Below are 6000 nucleotides of genomic sequence, written 5' to 3'. Positions count from 1 at the left end.
AAGGAAGGAAGGAAGGAAGGAAGGAAGGAAGGAAGGAAGGAAGGAAGGAAGGAAGGAAGGAAGGAAATAGGTCTACAAGTACTAAAAGAAGGCCAATGCTGTGCATCAGGGCAAGAAAAGGTTACAGACCCACACAGGTGAGTGTGCAGGGTATAAGAACAGGTGTCAAATGGCAGCTATATTATTCACTATCCAATTCCAAGTCACAAATTCAGGGATGAAAGAAAAGGGGACCTGTGTCTAGCTGTGCTGTTGTAGGTAAAAAGCAGTCATGGGCACCAGACTTTGTATTAAGCTAGGAACAGTTTAGAAACAAGCAGAAGCTTTAACCTCAGGAAGGGAGCAGGAGTTCCAGCTCAGTTTAAAGTATGCAGAGGAATAATCACCAGAGAAGGAATCCCAGGCAAAGGGAAGCAACAATCTACTGGAACTTGTACAACTAGGGGTAATCCCACATGACTGTGGCTCAGATCCAAACTCAGGTCAAAAACTTGCAGAGCTCAGACCGAGAAGAGCATAATCAGATTTTGCACAGGATAAAGACCATTTTAGGTGCACTGAAAAGCTTCTAAGTTCTCAATCTAAACTGTCCCTAAGATTCTGGAATAACAAAACACTCATGACCCCATGAGGGTAAAGAGAACTCAAAAGGATACAAAGCTCAGCTCAGACACTCCCTACAGACATACACAAACTCTGGTCCTATTATAAAGTACAAAGACAGAAAGTAGGATGGAAGAATGAGAAAAAAAAAATCCTGCCATAAAGAGCTATTATAATGATAGAGACACTTCATATATAAACCAAAAAGAAGAAAATGCCTCCAAAACATAATTTGGAAACAAGTTCAACTAGAATTCCTGGTGTTAAGATTAAAAATGATAAAGACTGATATAATAAGAGAAATTAGTAGTTTAATTAAAGCCATGGCCATGTTGGTAAAATATATATATATGACCACGCCTATCTTTTAAATTTACCACCAGAGCCCATTTTGTCCCTCTGGTACGCCAGCCAGCCACTCTGCAAAACCCAGAAAGAGGCTTTCTCTAGGCTCTCCTCCGAATTTAAATTGCCCCATACGTGGGGACGCTGGATGTCCCCACGCCTTAAACTGGAAACCCATAGGGATCACAGGAAATGTAGTCTCAAAGTCCCCACGTGTCCATAGGGAGTCTGCTAGACACTTCCCTGAATTTAAAACAAACACTGGAAAAGATGAAACAAGGGTTTAAAAGGGAGTTGATTTTATAAATGAAACCAATACACTAGAGCAGGGGTAGGCAACCTTTTTGGCCGTGAAAGCCATAAACACCACATTTTTAAAAATGTAATATTGTGAGAGCCATACAGTGCTCACAGTGCAGCTCCTGTAACAGCGCCTGAAAAAAAAAACTGACTTTATGGCTCCTGCAGAAAGAGCCATATCTGGCCCTCAAAAGAGCCAGATATAGGGGGCAGCTGGGTAGCTCAGTGGAGTGAGAGTCAGGCCTAGAGAAAACCCGGCCTCAGCCACTTCCCAGCTGTGTGACCCTGGGCAAGTCACTTGACCCCCATTGCCCACCCTTACCACTCTTCCACCTATGAGACAATACACCGAAGTACAAGTGTTTAAAAAAAAAAAAAAAAAAGAGCCAGATATGGCTCGAGAGCCATACATTGCCGACCCCTGCACTAGAGGAAACAGTGAGAAAAGAAATGAGTACTAGATGAAAAACATGGAAAAGAAATGAAGTATAGAAAAATAAAAAAGAGAATTAAGTGGGGCAGCTGGGTAGCTCAGTGGATTGAGAGCCAAACCTAGAGACCGGAGGTCCTAGGTTCAAATCTGGCCTCAGACACTTCCCAGCTGTGTGACCCTGGGCAAGTCACTTGACCCCCATTGCCTACCCTTACCACTCTTCCACCTATAAGTCAATACACAGAAGTTAAGGGTTATTTAAAAAAAAATAAAATAAAATAAAATAAAAAAAAAAAGAGAATTAAGAGCCTAGCACAAGAGATACAAAATAGACTCCTTGAAAATTAAAATAAATCAAAAAGAAGTTAATGATGACATGAGGCAATAAGATATACTAAAACAAAATCAAAGGGCTGAAGAAGAAAATGTAAGCTATCTCATAGCAAAAAAATTGAATCTAGAAAACTGAACAAAGAAAAATGAACAGGAGAGCTAGGTGGCTCAGTGGATTAAGAGCCAGACATGGAGATGGGAGGTCCTGAATTCAAATCTGGCCTCAGATACTTTCTAGCTGTGTAATCCTGAGTTAAGTCAGTTAACCCCCATTGCCTATCTCTTACAGCTTTTCTACCTTAGAACCATACACAGTATTGATTCTAAGACAGAAGAAAAGAAAAAGACTCCTTGAAGGTCAAGGCCAAAAATAAAGTCTAGACAGATTTCAAGAAATCATGAATGAAAACTTCTCATATCTTTTAGAACTTGAAGGTAATGTAGAAACAGAAAGAACTTACCAGTCATCTCCTAAAAGCAACTCCAAAATGAAAACTCTCAGGAACATTAGAACTGTCAACATGGAATCTAGAAGCCCCATTCTAGATTCCATGTCGACAGAACTATAATCCAGAATTTCCTGATGACAGAAAAATATTACAAGAAAGAATTCAAGTACTGTGGAGTCACAACCAAGATGACCCAATTTAGTAGCTACCAAAAAAAAAAAAAAAAAGTTTGGAATACAATATTCCAAAACACAAAGCAAGTAGAATTCTACATAATCAAGGAAGAAGGGGTGCAACAGCTGACATTTGAACTCCATTCTCATCTGAACTCAACAGAAGAGGGAAGAATATACCTAGATACAGAATCATATTTCATTCAACAAGGAAATAGGAAAGAATGAAAAGAAAGAAGAATTAGAGGGTCAATTAAGAGAAAGATAGTCCTGAACAAAACATTCTAAATAAGGGCATATAAAAATATTAATAACTCTTTAAGCAGTGGGGAATTGGACACTGGAGGTGTCCATCAATTAGGGAATGGCTAAAAAAGTTACAGTATATTATGATAATTAGATTAAATCTACATGCCCATCTTTAGATTTAACCACCAAAAGTGAGAACACCTCCAATTTTGGGAGGTCTGTAACCCATGTGTGTTAGAATAAGTAATGAATCACAATCAACTGACTGCCCCCTAGGCAGTCTTAAGAGAAGCATCTGTTGTGATTGGACACACAAACTAGGAGGGAGACACAGGAAGTGATGCATAAGTGACACCTTTAAAAGGAGAGAGTTGAGTCAATAGGCTTCCGGTTTTGTGAAGGGGACCTGAAGGAGCTCTGCTGGTTTGAGTAAGAGACTGTTCAACCTGGTGATTGTTAAGACTGAATCTTCCTGAACTTTCCTTTCAAAGGAACTCTGTGACTGAAGCTTTGCTTCATATGCCTCTGGAGCTTTTGGGCCTCTGGCCCTTGGCTCAAGACTTGACCTTTTCCAATCAAGGACTTTTTTAATAAGTTAAATTTATATAAAATTTAATAAGTTAAATCTGGCTGGTTTGAGCCAGAGGCCAGAGCAAATTACTCAGTGTGTTAGATCACTTATCCTATCTTATTCTCTCTCTTAATTTTCTTACTTTCTCTCTTCTTAATTGTAAATAAACTTTCATAAAAGTCAATTTTGACTTGAGATTATTCTTAATTAAGGATTGATAATTGTTCAATCCTCTGGCAACCAATCTTTAATATATTAAAAAAAAAAAAACCCTTTCCCCCCTTACAATATAAATGTTACCAGATACTATTGTAGTGTAAGGGATGGGGGTGATTTCAGAGAAACCTAGAAGACTTCTATGAATTGATGCAATACAATGACAATATGGTAAAGATAAACAATTTTGGAAGAATTAGGAACTCTAATTAGCATAATAATCGACTACAATTCAAGTGGTCTTGTTATTAAATATTCTACCCACATCCTAAAGAGGTATGAAGGATTCAAATTGCAGAATGAGAGTGTGTTCTGTTGCATGTGTGTATCCACATACACACATACATATATTGACACACATATATATTTGTAACTGGTTTTGTTTTTCTTTTGTTCTCATTTGGGGTTGGGGAGGGTTTAGGGTAGAAGAGTGGGAAGGATTTTTGCTGATTGAATTTGTGTGTGTGTGTGTGTGTGTGTGTGTGTGTGTAAAATTTTGATAATTACAATGGAATACTATGGTGCTATAAAAAAAAGGTAAAGGGATCCAGAGAAACTTATGAGAAAGGATGCTATCCACATCCAAAGAAAGAACTGTGGAAACACAAATGCAGAAGAAAAACATATGATCAATACATAGTTCAATAGGGATATGATTAGGGTTTTGATGTTAAAAGATCACTCTACTGTGTATTATTGGAATTTGGGAGACACCATTTAAAAGTATATATATATATATTTTCTATGGACACGTGGGAACTATCAAACTACATTTCCCGTGGTCCAATGGGTTTCCGGTTCTGGTTCTTTGGGCGTGGGGACGCCTGCGTCACCACGCATAGGACAGTTTAAATGGGAGGAGAATTGAAAGTAAGCTCTCTCTCTGAGCTAGCAGGCGCGGGAAGGTACAAAAGGTAAAAATGGCGGAGGCAGTTTGAATTCTTACTGGCGCATGCTCTAATGATTTTATCCCTATCAGCATGGTTTTAATTAAACTACTAATTTCTATATTTATATCAGTTTTTATCATTTTTAATCTTTTTTTTTTTAAACCCTCACCTTCTGTCTTGGAGTCAATTGACTCCAAGGCAGAAGAGTGGTAAGGGCTAGGCAATGGGGGTCAAGTGACTTGCCCAGGGTCACACAGCTGGGAAGTGTCTGAGGCCAGATTTGAACCTAGGACCTCCCGTCTCTAGGTCTGACTCTCACTCCACTGAGCTACCCAGCTGCCCCCATTTCATTTTTAATCTTAACAACTGCAAATATGAGTAACATGGAAATAGGTTTTAAACAATGATATATGTATAACCCAGTGGAACTGCTTGTCCGTTTTAGGAGGAGGGAAGGGGGGCGGGGGGGGGGGGGGGACAGGACAGGATAATGAATCATGGACAGGATAATGAAACAATGGAAAAATTTCTAAATTAAAAAAAAATTTTAAGACAAAAGGGTTGGTTTCAGAGAAATCTGAGAAGACTTGTATAAAATGATGAAGAATGAAATGAGAAGAACCAGTAAAACAATTTCTACAATGAAAACAATACTGGGGGTTTGTAGCTTGTGTCCTTGTCACCAAAATAATTCTTTACGGTGAGATTCTTTTATTATATACTAATTATTCCAACCTTATATCTGGCTTTGGACTTTGTCTTAGGGCCAGGGTCAGAGTGAGAACCTGCTACTTGTTTGATTCTATACTTACTCCTAGCTCAAGACACAGCCTAGGGTCCACAACTGCTCTTTGTCCTGGACTGCTACCCCTTGCATTCAGGTATTCTATTCCCTATTTTCTGGATTTGTGACCTGGAACTAGGGAGTAAAGGACAGAGTTAGTTGCTGACTGATACCTGTTCTTACTCTCTGAACAAGTTGGACCCCCTTTATGCTGAAGCTTGAACTTCTTCTTCCACTGAATCCCTCAAGGGATTCTCTTGTTCAATATCTGCACAGGAATGATTCAAGCAGCCACTCCTGGCTAGATCTATTCCCAGTGTACAAAGTGTTGTAAAAGGGATTTCTTAATATCTTTCTTCTAATTTAACTGGAGACCTGGAGGTCCTTTTACCATAGAGATGTGTAAAGACAGGAAGTAGAAACCAGAGAGATAGGAAGTGGGGTAAGAAGGGGTTATAAAAAGGCCAGGATAAGGACTAAGAGGGGCTTTTGAGCTTTTTGACCTGTTTTGGGTTGGGAGGTGGTTGGTAGTTGTCTTTGGGGGTTGGTTGCTGATGGTGTGGATTGGTGATTAGTTGGTGGTTGGGAGATAGATATATTTATATATTGATTCTGCCTGGTGAACTAAGGTGAAGGGCGATCAGCTGGACTTTC

The 6000-nt window shown here is 39.2% G+C and overlaps 1 protein-coding gene across 1 annotated transcript in view; it reads right to left on the bottom strand.

The window, feature by feature from the left end:
- ELL (elongation factor for RNA polymerase II) overlaps positions 1 to 6000 on the bottom strand; it is a 150716-nt gene that overhangs the window by 106374 nt on the left and 38342 nt on the right. The gene's annotated exons all lie outside the window — the stretch shown is intronic.

The sequence above is a fragment of the Gracilinanus agilis genome, chromosome 1 (assembly GCF_016433145.1).
Source record: "Gracilinanus agilis isolate LMUSP501 chromosome 1, AgileGrace, whole genome shotgun sequence".
In the NCBI taxonomy this organism is placed as follows: Eukaryota; Metazoa; Chordata; class Mammalia; order Didelphimorphia; family Didelphidae; genus Gracilinanus; species Gracilinanus agilis.
The sequence above is the reverse complement of the archived record's forward strand: the minus strand, read 5'-3'. Positions and strand labels throughout refer to the sequence as shown.